This window comes from Callospermophilus lateralis, unplaced genomic scaffold (genome assembly GCF_048772815.1).
Source record: "Callospermophilus lateralis isolate mCalLat2 unplaced genomic scaffold, mCalLat2.hap1 Scaffold_43, whole genome shotgun sequence".
Classification (NCBI taxonomy): Eukaryota; Metazoa; Chordata; class Mammalia; order Rodentia; family Sciuridae; genus Callospermophilus; species Callospermophilus lateralis.
In genome coordinates this window covers 3,293,311-3,315,874 of record NW_027514380.1, presented here as the reverse complement: position 1 = coordinate 3,315,874, position 22,564 = coordinate 3,293,311, and the positions used below count along the sequence as shown (strand labels likewise).

General features: G+C 52.8%; 1 pseudogene; it reads left to right on the top strand.

Annotated features, from left to right (window-relative positions):
- The first annotated feature begins 14,076 nt into the window (after positions 1-14,076).
- The window catches only part of LOC143388994 (paired box protein Pax-2-like), a 77,711-nt pseudogene continuing 69,223 nt past the window's right edge, over positions 14,077-22,564 (top strand).

Here is a 22,564-nt window from a genome sequence, read left to right as displayed (position 1 = left end):
GATAAACACATCACGGAGACATTCGGCTCTCCTGCCTCAGCTCCGTCGCCACCACTGCCCACTCTCCGGCAGGGCCTGCCTGCTGCCAAGCCAGAGGGAGGAGGGGGCTGGGGGCAGGGCAGGCTGCAGAGGCTGGGAGCTCCCTGGGGCTTGTTCCTCTGCCTCCTCTTTCCCTTTCTTATTCTCCTTTCTCTTTCCCTTCCTCTGTGCATTTCCTTTCCTTGGTCTCTCCTTCCCCCCTTTTTTTCTTCTGATGTCATCTTCCTTCCTTTTCCCTTTGCCCCTCCTTCCCTTCCTTTCTTTCCTGTCCTCTTCTGACCTTTGCTTCTCTGCCTCTGTCCATCAGACTGTCCCTGATTCTCTCTCCCTCTTTCTTATCTCCCCACCCCTCAGTCTGGGGCTAGAATCCATGCATTTCTGGGTCTCTCTTTTCCTTACTCTAGCCATCTCTGCCTCTCTCTTCCCTCTTCTTCCCCCTTATTTATATTCTCTCCTCCTTGGCCAGTGCAGAGTATAACGTTTACCAGTATCCTAGTAACTGGGCTTCTGCCCTGCTAAAAGCAGGAGATGTGGCCACTCCCTTGCACCTGGTAGAAAAAACACACACACACACACACACACACACAAGTACACACACCAGCTACTTAAAGGAGCAGGAAGAGAGCTAGAATAAGTGGGGCTGTGTTTTCTATTCTCTATTCTTTCTGGAAGGGGAATAAGGAAATAAAAATGATTTCTTAAACTTTTGCCTTTCCTCTTGTCCCAGAAGCAATTGATACAAGTTCAAGTGCTAAGTTTAATTTCAGTAAAAGAAAAATTGCTCTGATGTCTTTCCTCCAGGGGCTTCAGATTTCTCACTAGCCAGCTCCAGCCTGACCTGAGTAGTCTCCTACAGGGCCCTTTTCTTAAAGATACTTAAACCAAATCACAATTGTCATCATGACAACAATAAGGCAGAAAAGTAAGTAATCACAGACCCAGCCGTGGTGATTTTTTCCCCCTAAGAAGCCACAATGTGTAAACTTGGTTTGCCCTGGACCGCAGGGTCTGACAAGACAATAACAAAGAAAAAGCTTTTAAAACCAATTTAGCACACGTGAAAATGTAATTCTAATGAAGAATCAATAGGCTGGCGGATCATTTTTCCTGGGATTCCTTGGAGAACCTGAGAGAGACTTTCAATTAATGGGACAGGCAATGAGCAAAAGGGCTCCAGAGACAGTGTGGGACAGGGGTGAGGGCTAGGAGACAAAGAGAAGCACAGTCCAAGGGAGGAGGCTGGAGGGGCTTGAGATATAGGGCTCAACATTGTAGCATCACTTTGTTGGCTTTGGAGAAAGAGTATCAGATCCAAGAGCAAAGAAGTTTCCTTCCTCCTCATAGTCCCTCTGGTATGCGACAGCTGCTTAGCACAATGGCCTCAGCTGCCTTCCCCTGGGCCCAGGCCCTGGTCTTGGCACTGCCCCAACCCTGGGCCCTTTGTTCAGGTAACTGTGACCAGACAGCTCAGGAGCAAGCAGGAGGCACTAAGCTGAGTGTGTGTGTCCCCAGTTCAAAACACCTGGTTCCCAAGTAGGTAGCTCCCTATGTGTCAAGTCAAAGACATTGGGTCTCAGTTTCTGTCTCTGTCAAGAGCACCTGATGTTACGTATGGTCATACCTTACATTTTATGAATCAGGTGCATGCACATTCTCTCCCAAGAAACTTTTGAAAAGGGAAAGGGAAATTATTATCACTATTTTAGAGAAGAAGAAACAAAGGCAAAAAGAGCTGTGCAGAGGTATGCTCAGGTCACATCCCTTGTGTGGGACTGGGTGTGGTTCTGAATAGGTGACAATGAGACACTAATTATGTGTGATCCTCTCATGTGTATATAATGGAATGACCACATGATAATTATATGTGTGTGTGCTTAAAGTTTCATTTATTAATGCTGTTCTCTTATCCTTGCCCTTGGAAATGTTGTTCAGTTATAACAAAAAGAAAAAAAATCGTTTTGTTTTTATGCACTTGGGTTGGGAAATCACCAATAAAAAAGAGAAAAAAAAACACCGAGGTCTAACATTTTAAATTTTAAAACACTGGTAAGATGGGACTGAGAGTGTAGCTCAGTGGTGGAGCTCTTGCCTAGCATTCTGGAGGCCCTGGCTTCAATCCCCAGCACTGTTTAAAAACAAAATTGGTCAGATGACAATTGAACATGATTGTATTTGTCTGAAATGGCAGAGTCATGTTCCTATGGGAAGGTTTTTTTAAAACTTAAGTCAAGGAACCATGATAGAAGTTTTGCCTTGGAGCTTCCTGTTAGTAGATGCATAATCTTTCTAGAAGAAGCTCAGTTGAAGTTCCAGGAGACAACCTCAATTCCTGAGGGAAATGGGCCTGTGAGCCCTATGAACCTGAGCTCCACCCCTTGCCTTAGAACCTGTCTTCTGGGCGTGTGTGTGTGTGTGTGTGTGTGTGTGTAGAAAGAGAGGAAGAGAGAGAGAGAGTTAAAGCCAGCCACAGGCCTCTGTCTGCACATGGGCTTACCCCACATTTTCCTTGACAACCTCTCAGAGTTGACAACCTCTCGGAGTGGGTGGCAGAATAAAGTGGAACAAATGAATAGGGAGACCATGGAGAGGATAGGTATGGAAACACTAGTGCTCGTGAGCGGTGTATGTGTGTGTAAAAAAGTAGGAAGGACTACAAGCTGGTACCTATGAAAAAAAGTGGAGTATGGAAGGTTTGAAGGAGAATTAGACCAAGGTGTAAGAGTTATAAATTTCAGATTGGGAGGGTTTGGTGTAGGGAATAGGGTTGGACTTTTGAAAGGGATTAAAACATCAGTGTGCTCAGAGTGGGTGTGAGTCCAAGGGCCCAGGAGTCTTAGGGTAAGGGATTCCAGAATATGGTAGAAGGGCATGTTCAAGTGGCAGTCTAAATGAGTGTGAGAGGGATGGGACTTTCCTCCTCTTTCCCTGGTCCTCCTCATCTCTTCAGACGCAAGGAAGCCAGTACTTTTTCTTTTCATTTGATTGTTTTAAAATAAGAAGAAAAGTGATTCAGAGTGGGAGAGCTTATGAAGGATTTTGTGAGCAGCTCACAATGAATGTATTGGTGACAGGGACCTCTGGGAACGACTGCACGGCCTGTGAAAGTTGGAGCACTACTGTATCTTGGAGACTGAGCCTGAGACCTGAAGGCGCGTGACAGGCAGTGGAACCTGATGGTCCAGAGAGTAGGATGGGGAGAGTGCCCAGAGTCCTGGGGAAGGGTTACAGCACAAAGTTGGGGAGCAAGGATGCCCCTGCGCTGGAGGCTGTATACTGAAGGGGACCGTGTGACAGTGAAGAAGAGGGGGTGGGGTGAGAGGGTGTGCAGGCGTCTAGACCCGGGATTCGGTCTTTAGGCGCCTCAGGCAGCAAGGGTGCCTGCGGCTGGCTGGGGGCCTCTGCGCGCGTGTACGCGCGTGTGCGCCAGGCGGAGAGCCCGGGGCTCGAGCCCCTCTGCTGGCTGCTGTGCCTCGGCGCCGCGGGTTGTGTGAGCGCGGGCGCAAGCCAAGCGCACCGCCGAGGCGGCGGGCAGCCTGGGTTATCTGAGCCGCTCGGTCTTGGGTGGCTGATCCCAGATCTCCGGGCGGCTGCGGCCAAGGCGAGACGCACTGTCCCGCCGCAGAGAAGCCGGGAAGCCAGGCCCAGGCGGCCGGGAGCAGAGTATGGAACAACATGCGGGTCGGGCAGGTAAGAGCGAGGAGAGACTGGTCAGCGTCTCGGGCAAGGGTGCGGGGAGCACCAGAGGGCTTCTGGCGGCCAAACCAAGAACGCATCCCACTCTTTTTTCTCTCCTGTGCTTGGTACCCAGCTGTACCGTAAGGGCTGGGGACAGAATCCCTGCGGACTCTTCTCACCCCTGGGACTTCCAGGGCCTTCCCTCCCGGTGTCCTCTAAATCTTCTAATGAAAACTTTCCACCCAGAAAACGTTAGTCTTACAACTTCTCATACGTCTTTGGAGTACTTGGTTTTTCCTTCCTCTTGGGTGTTTAGGACTTGATCTTTCAACTTTTCTCAGAGCATATATATTTTGCCCAACTTCCTCCAAGTTGAGAGTGTTGGGAAGGCTTTAATTTCTAGTGGGAAGGGAGATGTGAGTGTGGGCCTCTGTGCCTATGCTAGTGGGTAGGAAACACTGAGTGCACATACCTGTGTGCACTTGTAAGAGTCTTGTATATGATTATGAGCACTAGTGTTGATGCTCCTATGGGGTGGGGGGGGAGGGGAGGCTCTGCCCTCCAAATCAGGAGAGGTTCAAGGGAGGCCTAGGGAAAAGATGGTTCAAGGGAGGCCAGGGGACCCAGATAGGGAGTAGAATCTGAAACTGTCTACTCAAGTGCTGACTGAAGGCTGATTTTCTCCTCTCCTCCACCCCCAGGCCTGCCAACTCAGCTTTGACTGCCCATTAGGTGTCCTGGTGTAGTGTAGGGGTAGCAAGCCAAGAACCCAAGTTTAGTTTGGGATTGGTGGGAAGGAAGAGGGCTGGGTTGGGTTTCCAGAGTTTTCCAAATACTTCCATAGAGGTCAAAGCCTCACTCCTCACCTTTCCCAAATCTCATTTCTCCCCTCCCCACTCACCCAGCTCAAGTTCCCATTTTTTGTAATTTTTTTTCAGCTGATAACTCATGTCCCCCCCCCCCCAGTACTACCCTTGCTCTAGCTTCTTGATTGGGCTGTCCCCATTCTCCTCCCAGTTCTTGCCCTGACGGGAAGAACCTGGGCCTTTAGAAGTGTAAACTGTGGCCTCCTGGGTTTTTAGGGCTGTGGGCAGACCCTCTGCAACAGAGGTTTAAGTAGGGAGATCAATAGCAAACAGTTGTAATAATCTAATTAATTATGGCAAAATTAAAAGCGAGTACAAAATCAATCTCTGATGGTGTTGAAGATGGAATTCAATTGAGAGCCCATCTGTGCACCCCCTCGACCGTATAAATATGCAGCCCAAGGACAGACCTAATGGCTGGGTCTTCCTGGGAACCTCTCTCCCCCTTCCTTCCTTTCCTGTCCAGGGCTTCTCTCTTCTTCTGTCTCTCAGAATATATTTTGCCTTCTGATGCCCTTTCCTCTGTCCGGTTTGCTTAGACTCCTGGAACTACGACGTTTCTATTTTCCCTCTAGGCAGGCCTGAGGTGCATAGAGTGGGTTCCCAGTCTCAGCAAATCTTCCAGCAGTTGTGTGGAGTCCCCCTCCCCAGCTCTTAGGAAGAAGGAGGCAGAGCACGGGGACATCCTTGTGCAAGTGTCAGGGTCCTCATCCTCAATTACTTGGGATACTTTAGAAGAGACCAGGGCATTTTCCGCATACCCGGGGAACCTGTGCCTATCCTGACCCCTGACCGTAGGACAAGCCTGCATACCAGACTCCGGTTCCCTTCCCTCCTTTCCCCAAGCGGGGCTCCCACTTCTGGCAGGCGCAGCTCGGTAAGGGCGGGGAGGAGCCGCGGAGCCGCGCCGGAGGCAGGGCGGTGTTGGAGAGGAGGAAATCTCCCCTCAGGTTAAGGCGCCCCCCACCAGCCGAGCCGCAGGGTCTTCCGCCCTCGCCCCTTCGCCGCCTTCTTTCTCTCTTCACTGCTCCGGCTCCCCTTCCCTGTTCTTTACCAAAGCCGCGTCTGGCCGGGGTACCACTCCCTGGGGGCCCTGTCCCCTGGACTGGCCCTGTGCCCTTTTTGGTCCCTCCCCATGAGTTCAAAATGACAGCGACAGACACGCACTAACCAACCTGCCTGCCGGACACCCAGGCGCAACCGCCGCAGCCAGGTTTGCGAAGGATGCGGGTTTTATTTGGTCTCGCTGAGCCTGTTTCTAAGCTGCAAAAACCATCAGGAAAGGGTGAAGGAAGGGGAAAGGGGAGAGATTCAGTAACTAGGTCAATTGTGGTCTTCAGATAGTGTAGCCTGTACCCCCAGAGCCATAAAAATAAGACGTTTATTGATGTCCACCATTTTTCTCCGCTATCTGTTCCAGTGGCTCTCTGGTTCTCTGGCTCCCCGTCGCTGTTCCTCTGCCTCTCCCTCCTGGGGTTCTGAACCCACTCTATGACTCACGCTGACTTCCCAGGCTTCTTTCTACCCTCAGAGACCCCTCCCTCTCCCTGGTCCCGCTGCCGGGTCCTCAGAGCCTGGGGGAGACACAGCCTGATGCCTCCCGCCCTCTTTTGCCAGGCCTCCTCACCCCGTTATTAATTGCTGTGTTGACCTGCAGGATTGATTGGCGGCCCCGCTGGAAGAAGCTGAGGAGGCCTTGGCCTCCGAGCAGCCTCGGCTGAGGGTAGAGAGAGGAGGGGGAGGTGCTGGATGCCGGGCCTGGCTCCCAGCTCAGCCCCGCCTGGAACACAGCTGTTTGCCTAAACACCCTTGGCCACCCCCCTCACATACTTTTTATGCACCCTCAACACTTTAAATACACACTCACACCATCCCCTCACCAAAAGATGCGCTGCCTCCAAATTCTCCTTAATTGATTTAGAAATTGCAAGAGTATTCTTCCACTAGTCAGTTTCTTCAACATATTCGTTCGTTAGCCGCGGGTCTAGACCCTACCGCAGGTCTAGACGTGGCAGGACAAACTACGGGGCCTGGACCTAATATCCCAGATTTATTTCGCACCCTTTCTTTTCTAGGAACAGTTACAGAAAGTTAAGCGATAATTCTGGATGCGGGTAACCCTTAAAATCTCAAATCAAGGAACTTTTTTTTTTCTTGCCCTGTCTCCTGAATGATTCACTTCAGGCCTTTTGTTTCAAGTGCGGGGAATCTCTGGCTGCCGGAGGGTGGAGGGCAGAGAGTTGCAGTCGCCTGGGGCAGGGGTCTAACCCTACAGCGAAGGCCCGGCCCTCCCCTCCCTATCCCTTCCCTCACCTGCCCAAAGCGTCGCGTGCGAACACACACACTCGCGCTCACACACGCATGCACACTTACACGGCCCCCATAGCTGCAGCAACACCCCTAGCCCAACCCCAGGCCACAAACGGCGAGCCAAGAACCCCCAGGGCGTCCTGGCTCTAGGCTGGACGTGAGAGAAGGCAGGAATATACAAACCTTGGCGGGTCCCCTGAGAGACCCCCTTTCCTTGGGCCTCTTCCTGTTTCAGCCAGCCCCTCTTGACTCGGTGTCCCCTCTCCCCTTTGCTCCGGTCCTTTGTCTCCAGCCACCTTGCAGCCTGTCCTCGCCTGGGCGGCCCTGCTCTTCGGCCGGCCTCCCTGTCTCACAGGCGGGTCTCCCCCTGCCTTGCCCGCTCCCGGCTCTGGCACGCGCACCGCCTGCTCCTCGAGTCCAAACACCAGCTGGGAGAGGAGGAAGGGAGGGAGCGCGCGCTGCGTATGGATCCGAGACGGTAGATTTGGTGTCTGCTCCCAACTCCTGGGAAACTCAGCCCCGGTGCTGCCGCCCCTCTCCAACTATTCCTCAGCGCTGCCCAGCCCCGCGCCCAGGCCCGCATTTGGCCTTTACTTTCCCTACTTACCGTCTGTGGCTATTTCGCTTTCCCTGGTTTCCTGACACCCGCAGTTGCGATCCCTTTGCCTTGCACTCCGATCCCTTTTGGCTGCCTCTTGATGCTGTCTGTCCCCTCCCTCCGCAGTCCCCACCGTTGCAGTGGCGGTGGCTGATAGCGCTAGGGTCGCCTCGGTCCACCCTCACTACATCCCTCGACCGCTGCCGAGTCAGCCCGCTGGCTTGGCCCGGTTGAGAGGAGGGTTAATCATTACTTCTCCACCAACACTCAGCCTGGGTTGGACTTTCTCACCCTAGCTCCGGGAGGGGAGGGGAGCTGGCTCAGTGGGGACTTTGGCTTTGCCCAAAGCAGCCTCTTCAGGCCTTCCGGATACAGGTGCCTTCTCAGTTCCCTTAGCGTCCCTGTCCCTTTCACATCCTCTTTCTCCTCCTCCTCTCTCCAGCCGTTCTGTCTCTCCCATCAGTCAGGCCTCTCCCCACCATCTCATCTCCCCTGTGTGTTTGGCAAGTTGACTTCAAGTCCTGGAAGGACCAACTCTCTTTGTTTGCAACCAGACCCAACGGGATTTCCGTCAATGGCCCAGCTCCTCCCAGAGGTTTTGGAGGACTGGCCGAAGGGGACGGCGCCTCAGGCCGCAATTAACCTGGCTATTGGGTGTGTGTGTGTGAGGAATTTAACTGATCCTCCAGCTGCTGGTGGAGGTGGGTAGGAAAGTGGGAACCAAGGAGTGGCAAGAAGGATAGAGCAGAGTGATAAACCTGGATGGAGTATAGTCAAAAGGAAAAGAGGGAAGATCCAAAAGAGAAGAACACAGGAAAGGTCTGCAGCAAGAATCCCCAGAAAGCTTTACAGAATTGGAATTCAATAGAAAACACCTCTCTCAGATCCTTCCTTTTCCTTTTTGTGGAAGGCCAAGGATTCAAAAAGCTGTTCCTTAATCTACTATAGAAATGTTTGTTTTTCAAAATGCCTTTTGGTTAGCTCCATAGAGTAGACAAGTATCCCCATTTTACAGGTGAAACAACTGAGGCATAAAGAAGAAAAGGGACTATGCCTGTAGGGGCAGCTGGTCCTTCCTGTAGGCTGTGGATGAGTGATCCCTTTAGCTGTACAGAGGTCCATGCATGTCTGGGGAGGGGGGACAGGCAGTGTCAGGTCTGAGCCAGGAGGACTAGGATCTCTCTGACACATCTCTCACACACACACACACACACACACACACACACACACACTCACTCATCTATCTAGTTCTTTGATGTGGGCCCTCCTCTCCTACCCTCCCTGCTGGCCAGATTTCTCTTGGATTCACTATTTTTCAGCCTCCTTGTCCAGTGGCCCTCAGGCGGCAGCCACCTGGCTGACCCGTGCCGCTAAGAGGCCGCTTTGGTGGCCAAGTGGCTTGCATTGTCGTTTCCCCTCAAAGGGACTGCGAAGGGTCCGAAGGGTCCGGCGGATCGCAGGGACCTCTAGTGAGGGGAAGCAGGGTTAGAGGGGGAGGGGCTAAGGAGGATAAAAGCCCAGCACGTGCGCGGCCTCAACAGGACCAACAGTCCCGGCGGGCGGGGCCAGGCGGGAGTCAGGCCTCCCGGGCTTCACGCGGGGTGCCCAAATATTGGGAACAAAAGCGGGAAAAGAAGAGTAAGAGCAGGAGGGAGGGAGCAAGGGAGAGAGCGAGGAAGCAGAAATTAGGGGGTCTTAGATGAAAAAAAAAAGAAGAAAGTAGCTTTAGGGGGAATGTGCTGTGGAGTGTGAAATTGCAGCCCATGGTGCTCCATATTGTACCAGAAGCTCTTCCAAAAAAAAAAAAAATCCTCCAACGTGACCAGAGGGCTAGGCAGGGGGAGGGACGGGAGAGAATGGGGAGGAGGAGGGAAAGGGCCGGGCGGGAGCTGGTGAGGCCGAGCTGGAGAGGGGGCCGGGGTGCTTGCAGCGGCTGCCTGGGATCTGGCCGCCAAGGGTATGCGCTTGGGCTGCGGCGGGACGCTAGGGGCAAGTGGGCCGAAGGTGCCAGTACCGGAGTTTGTCAGAAGAACTTTTTCTTTTCTTTCTTTTCCTTATTTATTTATTTATTTATTTGGTAGTTGTGACGGTGACTTACCAAACTGGGAATAATTCAGGAAAGGAGCTCGGCTGCGGAGCAGCTGCTCTGCTCTACCCTGGTCTCTTCCCTCCTCGGGTTCTGCTTCTCTTCCCTTCGGACTAGTTTTTTCCCCTTTGATTCTAAACAGCTTTTTCCCCCCTGAACTTTAATGCGTTTAATTTGGTCCGCGATGTGGGGAGCATATCCTGGGGAGATACATTTAATTTCGGAATTTCTAATCCCCTCCCTCAGAGCCCGGGCCTTAGCTCCCGGTGCTGCTCCCCGGGAGGTGGGAGGAGGAAGGCAGGCCAAGCCACGGGGGAGGGGCGCGGCTGGGTTGCTCCCGCTGCAGCCCAAGGCCCCCGCCAAGCCCCCCGAGGCCCAGCAGCCTTCCTGAACTGCTTGAGGCCAGGCTCCTGGGTCCCGGGTCAGCGCCCTGCCGGCAGAGGAAGGCTGCCAATGCCTCTGCCTTTTCTCGCCCAGGCAGAAAGCTTTGGGCCTGGGAATGGGAAACCAGTAAAGGAAAAGAGAAGTGTCCACGAAAGGAGCAGGTGCGAGTGGGAACAGCCGAGGGGTCTACCCCGGCACTTCACTATTCTGCAGTCTACTCAGAAACATGTTTTAGAGCTTGGGGCGGGTGAGTCACGCTTGGCTTAGGTACACTAGAGGTGGGATGCATATCCCGGACCAGCACCTCTGGGACACCTGCACCCAAGCAGAGCAGGCGAGGCCCTGCCACAGAACCAGGCTGACCCTAGATTGGCTGAGAGGGAGGAGGCAAGAGTTTGGGCCGCCAAGCGTCAGACAAGCCTGGCAGGAAAGGGAGCGGAGAAGGCGAAGGAGTCCAGAGATCCACAAGGAAGATTTATTGGGCAGATCAGATGCACAGAGGCGGCTAATGAAGCAAATCCCGAGATGGGTATCAGAGCAACTCCCCAAAAGTTTATTTGCCTTTAAATTTCCGCAGGGAGGCGGGCGCCTTGTTTGAAGTGTAAATGCCCCTAGGTTGGCGGGTGGAAGGGCCACTTTGAAAACACCAGAGAGAAAAGGTTCATTTAGAGGCAGACGGGAAAAGCAACCAACCCTGACAGGTCGGAGCCCAAGTTGTGTTTGGGGTTGGGTTGTTTTCTTTCTTTCCCTCTTTCCTCTTCTTTCTTTTCTTACTTTTTCCCCTCTACTAGCCTCTATAGAAGAAGAAAAAGAACAGGAAATGGGGAGTTAGAGGGAGAGGCCAGTGACTGGAGAGGAATCTGCAGGCCAACCCTGGAGGCCTAGGAGAAAGCAGAGCCTTGGCTAACAGGGCTTCTAAATCACCAGGGATCATTGCTCTTTGACTTTCTAGCCCAGAAATGGGCTGGAGCTAAGGATGAAGCTGCCAGGGACTGGTCCTGCAATAGGGTGAGTGTCTGGCTAGTGCAGTGCTGGGAAGAGTGTCCAGGAAGCAGGGGATATACCAAGGCTCTCAGAGGCTATTTGGGACTTGGACTATCATGGAAAGGTCTTCCTTCCTGAGAGGACAAACGTATGAGTACAACTTCCAGCACACTTTGTGGATTTTCACAAAATATGAAAATCCCTCTCTCCCAATATATGAAAAATGCCTGTTATCTACACCCACACTTTATAGTATGTGTAACATTGAGGTACCTATTGGGTTCTAAAAAAATCTGAATCTGTGTGGAAAGGGGGAGTCTACCCATAGTCTTGTTCTTCCAATAGTTCAGACTTCTCAAGACTTAACTCCTGTGATAACCAATATATGGAGACTTGGGACAAGAGCTCCTTTAGTTCTGAGCCCTTCTCAATAAGGACCCTTCTTCAATCCTCCCCACCTCCAATTCTGGGGTAATTACCTCCCTGAAAGAAGCTCAAGTCTGTACCAGCTAATACCACCTGAGAGTCTCTTGCTCCTGGTCTAGGAGCTGTTTGGTTTAGCTGTTTTTCTTTTTCGCTATCCACAGGGAGTTAGTGCGTGTCCGTGGGGTTCTGAGGCCAAAGGAAACCCGGGAGCGCCATCTGCAGGCCTTGAGAAGAAGAGACTGACCTTTGGGGCTGCACCCTGCACCTTCAACCTCCTGCCCAAGGGAACCTGCTTCACCGCCCAAGGGAAGAGGGGGCAGGGGCTGGGGGGAGCAGATGGAGAAGATTTTTTTTTTTATCTTCTAGAAGTTACTCCGCAGATGGATTAAGCGAATTGGTCTCAGAACAATCCAGGAGGGAGGGCAAATACCAGGATCCCAGCAGACCCAGGCCTCTAAGGAGTGAGAGTCTCAGAACCTCATGCGGCAGAGCTTGGCCTGAGACCCACCAGAGGAGTAAGGGCGTCCTGAAAACCAGAGTTCCAGACGTCCAGCTGGAGTCAGGCTAAGTTGGGCTGAGTCAGGCAGGTGCGGACCCGGATACTATCTGCCGCCCAGGCTTCAGCCAAAGGGACTGGGGCACGAGTCTTCGGCCCTTCCCCCAAGCACCCGAGGCTGCAGACAGGCCGGAGGAACCTTAAGTCTAGGCGGCGAGATCGCAGCACAGCGCAGTCTTCGTGGAGCCGCCCTTTCGCAGACCCAGGGAAGCGGGGGGAGGGAGTGAAGGAGGGAGAGAGAGTTAAAACATCAGCTGAAGTGCCAAGATGATTTATGAGACGAGGGAAAATATTTCATAAAGATCTCCCGGATATTCTGTACTTAACCAGTTAGGAGACAAAGGGCTTCTCCTGCCTAGTGCGTGAGAGCGGACCCCAGCGAGCAAGGGAGGGAGTGCTGGCGAAGGCTGCGTAGTCCGGGCCAGCGACTCCGGTAGAAGTGAGGCCGGTGTGCTGCGCCTCCTGCGCTCGCTCAGATCCGCAGAGCTGGCAGCGGGCGGCGCTCCGCCGCGTTAGCAGTTGCCTCTTCTCCCCAGCAGGGGAGAGAAAGCTTTGGTCTCCCGCATCCTCTGCCGCCAGCGAACAGACACTCCGCAGTGTTTCTACCCAATCTCCTCCCGGTTACCGAGGGCCCAGGAGCCAGGACCCCGGGCTTTTCTATCATCCGTTGGGTCCCACCAAGGCAGGTGGGTTCAGGCCGGAGGTCTCCAGCTCGATTCTAAAGCAAGTGTTCTGTACTGCCCAGACCCGGGTGGGCGAGGGGATGCGGGAGGCAGTGTCCGCAACTGCGTGTGGGACAGGAGAGGACAAACTGCTGGGCACTTTGCCCCAGAATGAGAATGGTGATGGTGCTTGAATGGCAAGGTACCTCTGGAGGGAAAAGGAAAGGGAAGGACCAGAGAAAGAGGAAGGAAGAGTCAGGACAGAACGGAAGGGAACTCAGAGCTGAGGGTAGTGGGGTTAGTGCTAGGGACAAGGACCGACCCGGGCCCCGTGGCTTATGCGGGCACTGGCCGGTGGTGATGGCAAGGCTGGGCGAATTGGGACTGAAAGCCCGGCTTCTGAGTGCCGCGCCTCAGCCGTGCTCTGTGGTTGCCTGAATATTCATTAGACTGGCCGCTCTTTATCCTTATCTAACGTTTACCTTATCGGCGAGTTTCGTTTCTCAGTGTAGTTTTAATCCTGGGCTCCCATTCCTCCTCCCCCTGGTTCGCTCCCCTCCCTCCCTCTTCCTTCGTCCGCGGTTCCCTCCCTCCCCCCGTTTCCCCCTCCCCTACCCTCCCCTCGCCGGCACCGTAGTGACAGGCGAGGGGCCCTCCTCGCTGAAGCTCGGGGCTCTGGCGCTGGTGAATCACAGAGTGGTGTATTGCCTTTGTCTGACAAGTCATCCATCTACCGGCTCGGGGAGGGGGAGGGGGTCTGGAGGGGGCTTTGCAGCTTTTAGAGAGACACACACACCGGGAGCCGAGGCTCCAGTCTCCGGCCGAGTCTTCTCGAAGCCGCAACCCACCTGGGGCCAGCCCAGCGCTGCCGGCGCCGCTTACCTCCCTCCCTCCCTCGGGGCCCTTGGCCGCGGCAGCGTGCGCTTGCCTATTCCGGGGGCGGGGGCCCGCTCGCGCGCTCCCCTCCCGCGGGCGCCCGCTCGGACATCCCGGGGATTGCTACTTCTCTGCCAACTTCGCCAACTCGCCGGCACTTGGAGCAACCCAGCTCCCATCCCGGCGCCCTCGGGCCGCCCCCCGCCCCACGCCCTCTCCGACCAACGCCTCGTGGATGACCGGGTTCCAGGGGAGCTGAGCTAACCGCCTCCCCGGCCCGGCCTCAGACCTGGCAGCAGCTGCTGCGCGAGCAATGCGCCCCCGGTGCCCCCTGGCCCGGCCCATTTCCCCGGGGCCGCTCTGCTGATCGTCCAGCCCCGCGCCCCGACGGTAGGAAGTTGCCGCCACTGCGGTTGCAAGCCCCCGCTGGCCCTGAGGAGTCCCGGCGGGGAGCTCAGCGCAGCGGCCCCCGCCCCCGCGCGCCCCACAGCTGCCGGGCGCCCGCTCACCCTCCCTCCTTCACCGTCCCTCCCTTTTCTCCTCAAGTCCTGAAGTTGAGTTTGTGAGGCGACACGGCGGCGGCGGCCGCGCTGCTCCCGCTCCTCTGCCTCCCCATGGATATGCACTGCAAAGCAGACCCCTTCTCCGCGATGCACCGTGAGTACCAGCGCCAGGCTTCTGCTCGGGTTCCAGCCCTGTCTAATCCCAACGCAGCCCGGCCCCTGCACTCAGGTCCCATCTCGGAGGCCACGCTGGCTTTTCCCGTTCTCTCTTTTCGTTCTACCTCTTTTCCTTTGCCCAGTGTTTCTAACGCCTTTAGCTTCTCTCCCTTCTTCCTTCTGTAACCCACTCTTATTCCTCTGCCTGCCTTCCTACCTTCCCTGGTACTCATCACCTGCTTTTGCTCCTTCCACCTGCTCCTTCTTAGGTCGTGGGACCCACAGCCCTAGGCGGGGGTTCCAGCTCCCTAGTCAGCCTCTTGCCCTAGACTGGAGGACTAATTGACAGGCAGTTTTTAGGGTGTTGTGGTTTTTCTCCCTCTCTGTTTTCTCTCACTCTGTCACCCTCTCTCAGTTTGTCTTCTTCTCCCCACTCCCTCATCTCTACCTTTCTCAGACTTGGAGTTGTGGGTGTCAGGGAGGAGACTTCTAGCTTGGACAACCTGAGTGTTAGGACAGTTGGTCAGAAGAGAGTGGGGGTGGGGTGCCCCCTTCTGACCCTCCGCTTTCAGCATCTTTTTGGCCCTTCCAGCCTAGTCAAAGCTTCACCTGGGCTGATTTGAAATATTTCCTTCCTCTCTCTTTCCCATTTCCCTTCCATCTCCTTTCCCTTTGAGTTGAGAATCCAAGGTTGGCAGGACGTGGCATTGTCTTTCCCTACCTCTGCCCTGGGAGATGTTCTAAAACAAAAAGGGGTTAGAGGAGAAATCGAAGTCAAGAAGAGAGCAAGCAGGGCAGCCTTCCAAGCTGGCCCCTGGGCAGAGTGCAGCTCTGCTCAGTTCTGAAGCCTTCTTGCCTGCCTCCCACTCCCTGTTAAGGATCTTGCAGTCAGTGTCCTGGGTAGGGGGTCAGCAAAGAAGGAAAAATGAGGGGGAAAGAACAAAAGGAAGGCAAATCCCCAAAACTGGGGGAAAATGAAAGAGAAGTCAAAACAAGGGAAAGGAAATCAAAGACAGAAAATTGAAAGGATGATACAGAAAAAAAAGAGAAAAGGAGAAAAGAAACAGGAAAAAGAATTGTTTTAATGAAATTTAAATTTATCTTATTCATATTATGTTTTTTAGCTTGGAAAACCATGAGATATTTAAGCAGACATTTAAAATAAAAAGTTAAATAAGATTCTAAGTAGAAAACCCCTCCCCATCTGTAAATTAATAATTAAGATAATTTGCAACTTTTCACAAGGAAACTTTTTAGACCTGGCTTACTTCTGTGCTTAAGACAAGAAAGCCAAGAAGAAAGAGCTGTGTTTCTCTAGGCATATATTTAGCTTTGGGGGGGGGGTCTTTAAAAACTACTCCTGGGATAAAATATATTTCCCTAAATAATTTCGGAGTACAGGAAACCCAAGCCGAGGGTTTCAGGCAGTTGCTTTTCGCTGCAAGCCGGGCCGGAAAGCCTTGCTCCTTTTTGGGAGTGGAATTATGTCCTCACGCCGTCTTCACCCAGCCCGCCTGTCTCGCAGTCGGCTGCCACAGCTTTGGCTCTCTTCTCTGGAAGATTGCGCCTGGGCCGCGCACTGATAGCCACTTTGAAACCAAAAAGGGAGCAAGGACAGCAGAAGGTGGTCAGAAGAAAGGAGAGAGTCGCCGCGCAGCTGGCGAGCTGGCTGACTCGCGGGCCAGCAACTACAGTCCAGGTCTTCACCGCCGGCAGTGGCGCATTCCAGGCCTGACTCAGCGCCAGCCCGGCAGACCTCTGGCCTCCGGTCGACCACCGGCCCGGACGTCTGCCTTGCCCCCTTCCCATCTCCACCCTTTAAATTGGGGCTGAGGGGCCAGGCCCGGAGCCCGGGGAGGCTGAATTATTCATCTTTAATCTGCCCGCAGCTGCCGCCTTTTCATGCTGGTAATGCGAGTTCTCCCGGGGCCTAAATTATTGATGGTTGGGGTTTGGAAGGAGGGGAGGGGTGAGGAGTGGGACTAGAGATAGGGAGATACAGGGATGGGGCCAAAATAAGAGGTTCTGGCCTCCCAAGAGCCACCTAATCAGAGGCCTCTTCCCAGGTATTTCACCCGATTTCTTTTGGTTTCCCCAGAAGGGGACGGGAGAAAAAGCGAAGGGGGCACAAGATGCCCCCCCCGCCCCCGCTTTTTCCGAACTCGCTTGAGGCCAGCATGGCAGGGGTTGCAGATTGCTGGCCCAGTCTGGCCTAAGCTGCTACAAGTCTCTGAGCTTGGATTGCTTGCTAAATGCCGCTGCAGGTTGATCGCTCTAGGTGCAGGATTTCTAGTCTGTGGTAGGCCAGGGAGAATGGGGCACCGGGGCAGAACCCTCAAGTCTGGCACCCGGTGACCACCTTGCCTCTTGTATTGGAAACCTAGCTAGTAGGACTGGAAACCCAGAATCCTCCTTTTGGCCAGAAGAGCAAACGCTCTTGTTGCTGGGTTCCCTGGGCTCTCTGGGCGGCTGGGCTCTAAGAGGTCAGAGGGACTGGTACTGGCTTGGGCTGGCTATAAAGGGTGCCGGGTGAGTCCTCAGCCGATTGGGCAGCCTGTGTTGTAAGACCTGGGTGAAGTGGTTTGCACAAAGCCCGAAGCAGTTAGCGACTGACAGGCGAACCCAAACAGCCTGTGTTCTCGGCTGCAGCGGGGAACCGCGCAGCTCTCAGGCCATCATCTTGTCTTTGACAGCATCAAATGCCCGACCCCTGTCTCTTCCACTCTCCCTTCTTCAGCTGGTTTTCGTTCCACTTTAGACACTAGGGAGATGAGAAGGTAGATTTTCTCCCAAATATCTAAAGATAGAAAACATAAAGGGAAGAAAAACTCCCTGCCAAAAACACACCAAACAAAAAGCACAGGGAAAGAGGTAGTGCGATCCCGATTAAAAATAAATACAAAGGAAGAGGTAGAGAGCAAAGGTGTGTGTGTGTGTGTGTGTGTGTGTGTGTGTGTGTGTGTCTGTGTGTGTCTGTGTGTCCCTCTCTATGCTTGGGGTTCGGCTGAGCAGAGTTAAGCGGACCCGGACCTCCCATCCGCTTCCAAGCCCTCGCACGCACTGAATCTGCCCCTTGCATGCGGCGCAGGCGGGATCCCTCTCCAGCTAGTTCCGTCTTACCAGGCACTTCATCTCCTCACTGTCCTGTATTTGTTCCCAACTGGCATTAATCCCTTTTACCTTATTTCTCCTCCTTCCCATTCTTTTTTCTCTCCTGACTTCTCCATTCCTTCCCTCACTTTCTCCTTCGCATAGACCTGGTCTGAGAGTTGCGTTCTGCCCAGCCCTCTGTCCAACATCTGCGCTTTCCTCTCTAGGGCCCCTGCAGTTCCAACCCCTAATCCTCCGCATTGTGGTCAGTCCCCCCGCCCCTTCCTTCTCGAGTTCAGGAATATGCCCCACAGACCTACCTGCTCCTTTAGCAAGTCTGGGGCCGCGGACCCTGACTAATGGTTGGTCCCTGCTGTGTGTGGGGTGTTGTGTTTTTTTCTTGTCTCTCCCCAGCAGGGCACGGGGGTGTGAACCAGCTCGGGGGTGTTTATGAACCGCTGGCCTCTACCCGACGTGGTGAGACAGCGCATGGTGGAGCTGGCCCACCAGGGTGTGCGGCCTTGTGACATCTCCCGACAGCTGCAGGTCAGCCACGGCTGTGTCAGCAAAATCCTGGGCAGGTGAGGGCCGGAGCTATCCCTGGAGAAGACCTCCTCCTTCCCTGGCCCTAGGACGTGGTTAAAAGTGGAGGATGCCAAACAGGAGAGGCAGACCCCCAGTTAGAAGGGATCTAAAGAGCTGTTTCATTTGGAAAGGGAAATCAAGTGGTGGCACAGCCCTAGGAGGAAGAGTGGAGCAGGGTCAACCCAGTGCCTGCCCTGCTTCAGGAACCTCCAAGGGGAGGAAGCTCCATTTGTGGCTTCAGAAAGGGAGGGACACTTTTCCCAGCCAGTTAATGTGAAAGATGTTGGAGCAATGGGGTGGGGAGCAAAATGGGTCCCCAAGAGGAGAAAAGACAGCATTCGGGATTCAGGAGGGTCCTGGTTCCCATAGGGCATTGTGCTCAGTAGGAAAGGGCTGGAGGTGGTGCCTCAGCCCTGGCTTTACCTGAGGCCTCTCCTGGCTTGCTCTTCCCAAGTGAAAAGCTGAGCTTTCACTCCCCCGGTGCTTATTCTGACCAATATGCACCCCTGGTGTGGCTGTCTCCTAGGAGAGAGCATTCCTTAGTCCTCTGCCTCTGCAGCATTTCTCACATTAGCCAAGTTTTCTCTGGAAGTCTTGACTCAGCCACAGTGGTCCATTTCCCTCCAAGCTGCTGCCTCAGGCAGGAGAGTGGCTCAGTGGCTTCAGAGCCTGCAGCCCCCCTGCCCCTGCTACCACCCTGCTTCTTGCTGACCCTGCCGGCCTTCCCGGCGCAGGTACTATGAGACTGGCAGCATCAAGCCTGGTGTGATCGGTGGTTCCAAGCCCAAGGTGGCAACGCCCAAAGTGGTGGACAAGATTGCTGAATACAAGCGACAGAACCCGACTATGTTCGCCTGGGAGATCCGAGACCGGCTCCTGGCTGAGGGCATCTGCGACAACGACACAGTGCCCAGCGTCTCTTTCATCAACAGGTGAGCAAGCTCCCTGGTCTGCAGATGGGACTCCAGTTCCCAGTTTTTGCCTTCTGGGGTGTCTGCCTGAACCAGGTCTCTGCTGTCTGTCCAGCCTCCACCCTGTCTTCCAGCTCCCAGCTTGAAGTCCTTTGAGTAGGGAGAGGATTCTTGGGAGACAGAGAGATAGACAAACAGACAGGGTTGTCTCCAGTTCAGAGCTGGGTATTCCCTGCCAGGCTTCTCCTGCCTGCGTCCTGGAAATGAATTCAAGTGTTTGTGGTAATTAAGACTCCAAGATTATGCGCCTCGGGATCTAGAGACAATCACAGCCCATAGCAAAGACTTTAAAATGACGAGTGTCTATTCATTGCCTTCAAACAGACTTCCCTTTCTAAAGGCATGCGCTCTTCCCTAGGGGCAGCCACCAGTCCTGGCTCCCCTGCCCTCTTAGCCAACCCCCACAAAGCTTGCCTCCCAAGAGCCCAGGTTTTGCTAGCAAGCTCTGCACAAATTTCCGGCCTAGAAGTACTGGCATCCAGGTCTGCAGAGCAAATGCCAACCACCAGACAGTTATTGGCAGGATTGAGGATCTGGACAAGGAGTAGGATGCCACGCAGGGAGGGAGAAATCAGACCTTGAGACTGAAGCTTTGGAGATGCCCCAACCACCTAGGGTACATATCTCCAGGATGAAGTCTTTGCACTGATGACAGGTTCAAGAGTAGGGATGGCACAAGCCAGAGTAAGCTTAACATGTAAGATAGTTAGAACTCTAATTCCCAAAATCCTTCAGTGTGTTCTCTGGGAGAATACATGGGCATGCTGCATGCATATATATCACAGCCAGTATGTCAGCATGCCTTTCTTGGGTGGCTGCAGAACACACAAGCAGCAGTTGGGCTTAGGAACCCCAGGACAACTTCACCGTTGTGCAACTGTACAACCTGACAGTTATACACAGAGATCCTGCACAAGTCATTCACCAGTCAGAAGTAAGTTTCAGATAGCCTTGGACCTCCATTTTAAGGTTCTCCCCAAAAGAGAAGAGGGCTAAGAATTCCACACCCCATTATTCTTTGCACTCTTTTAAAGGCTCACTATCAAGGCGACTAATAATTCAGATGGTGCCTTTTTCTGAAACTGGCATCACCAATCACAGGGTTTTTATTAAAATATTTTGCAAATGATATGGAATTATCCCAAATCATCCTGAAAACAGCAGGTAGAATTAGCTGGTAGAATGTACCTTGGCTAAAGAAGATTCCCTCTGCCACACTCGTGCTGTAACGTACTGCAAGGCGACCCCAGAAATTATCCCAGTGTGTGCCATCTGTATTAAAATGGTTATTCAATTATGAACAGGGTAACATAATACTGATCAGCTAATTATACACCCTCCGAAACCCTCCAGCTCCCTGGGTCTGGCTTAGCCAGGTATTGAAAATATGATGGTTTGACATTCAGATACCTTCCAAAGAAGCTGGAGAAAAAGGCTGGGTGGTTTGGGAGAGGAATAAGTCCTTTGCATTTGAAAGTCAGGAGGAGGCTAAGGAAGCTGAGGGCTGAGGCAAGAGTGCTGGTTAGGGAAAAAAAGGGGACAAAGCATTGTTTTCTGAGCCATCTGAGACTGTCTCAGCTGGCTACTGGCCCTGACAGTGAGTTGGAACTGAGGTCTTAGGAGGAGAGCAGCTGGAGCCAAGAGTGACCCAGTAGAGGACCTGCGTTGCTGAACTAGGTGGTGACATCTGGGTAATATTTCAGAGAAATGCTTGTTGTCAGTGATGGGATTTTCAAGCATTTGGAAGAACCCAAGATGTGTATAATTAAGGTGATTCGTTTCCTTGTGTGGCATGGAGGAGTGGAACAACAAAGTAGTTGTGGGGGCAGCCCTATCTAACACAAAAGATGTTTTTGGAAGCTGGCTTAGGCACAAGTGTGGGATGTTTCATCCTCAAAAGCCATAGAGTGTAGGCAACAGGTGACCTGAGAATCAAGCTCCGGAGACCTTGAGGTACACGCACCAGAACTGGGGGAAAAAGTAGACAAGCGAGCCATCTGTGAGATGCATGGCCTCACAGGACATCTCTGACAACCTCAGAAACTACCCAGCAAAGGGCCCTATCACCACAGGGGCATAGAGGCTTCCTTGGGTGCAGAGAAATAGCTAGATTTTGCTGGAGATGGAGAGGGAATATGAGGAAGGAATGGGGAAGCCACTGGTAGCACGGTGGCAAGCCCTGGGTATAAAATTAGGCTTCATGGCTTCTTTTGTCAACAAGAAGCAGTCAGGTTATTCTTGATTTTTCTTTGGGCAGAATTCTCCCACAGTTCATATTTTGGAAAGAATTCTAGGAGCTGCTAGGATACCCCATCCTTAGCATCCTTCTGGTATGTGCTCTGCTCTTAAGGAGAGGTTTTTTTTTTTTGAGATGTGCTTCACCCTAACACTTGATAATGACAGGATGTTTCTACTGGTGCTTTTTTTTTAAACTTAGCTCTTTCTCAATTCTGAGAATTCTCAGTCTCTGTAGGAAGAACATAGAGATTTTCCTCTGTGCGGAGACTAGTGCATGGGAAAATGGGGAGTTTTAAGTTCAGAGATTTATTGTTGGAGAGTTGTCCACTTGTGTTAGGTCCTTTCAAACAGTTTTGAGTAAGGGTGGCAGGAGCCAGCATTGGCAAGAAAAGAAGTTCACACATGCTCACCCACCTGAGCCAAAGGTTTTTCACCTTCTCCTCCCCAAAACAGATGCTGTCGCCGCCCTTGAAATATGCTGTTATGGCTATAAATTAAATTGCTTTTTGTGTTTAAAAATGGTTTTGGCATTCTCTGATCCTGTCGCGATAAAAGCTTAGTGTCCAGTCTCCATTCTCCATCAGCAAATCCTCTTGGAATTGCCTTTTTGGGCCAAAGGAGTGTGCCAGGGAGGCCTCTGTACTCCCAGAGAACACTGTCCAAAACCTCAAGTTGACTGGGTCGCTTAACACATGGAATTTATCCGAATCATTCTTAATATTGGGTTACTGATCGCTGACACAGAATTGCCAGCTCTTCAGCTTGTACGCCACTGCTGTGGAGGGCTGGTGTTTATAACCAGGTGACTTTGGATTGAAACCTGGCATGGGAAATTGCCTGGAGCAGGGAGAAATGGAGGGAGATCCCTGCTACCAAAGGAGGGAAAAGTCACTAAGTTACATGGCTGAGCAAATGACTAGGCGGAGAGGATTTCCCTGATTATGTGCCAGAGTCTTCTGGTTTGGCTGTTGCTCTGGGCAGGGAATATAGCTCCTTTGAAAGAATAACATGAACTCCAGATGAAGTCTAGGGTTACTGGAGATCCTCTGAGGGTGCATTCTTGGAGTGAAATGACAATAAGGGCACCACTTTCTAACTTTTTGAGGCTGTCCTACACTCTTTGGAACCAGTGACTCCTCACCCCTACATTTTTTGGAGTGGACCTTTCCAGAGTCTGCTCCTTACTGCCCACCAACCACTGGTGCTCTCCCTTAGCTTATTTGGTTCAAAATAAGCACGTTCCTTCTAGCTGTGGCAACGCTGGCTGCAACAAGGTGATAGCCCCAGCACACGTGTTAAAAAATTCCAGTCTGTCATTCAGGTGTTTTCTGATCCCTCCTAACACCACTGTGTCATTCTCAGGTCTTTATCAAAGGTCTGGCAGTGGGGGTGACAGTGGTCTACCAGTTGTCCTTTCAAGTAAGCTGGGAGTTAGTCATTCCAGGACCTGAAATGTTGAAGATGACTTCAGGGCTAGGGTCTGTTTCTCTTTCTCTGAAACTCACATTCCAAAACATTGCATGTTTGATTCTGGCTTAGCATGGTGGCATTGCCTGCCA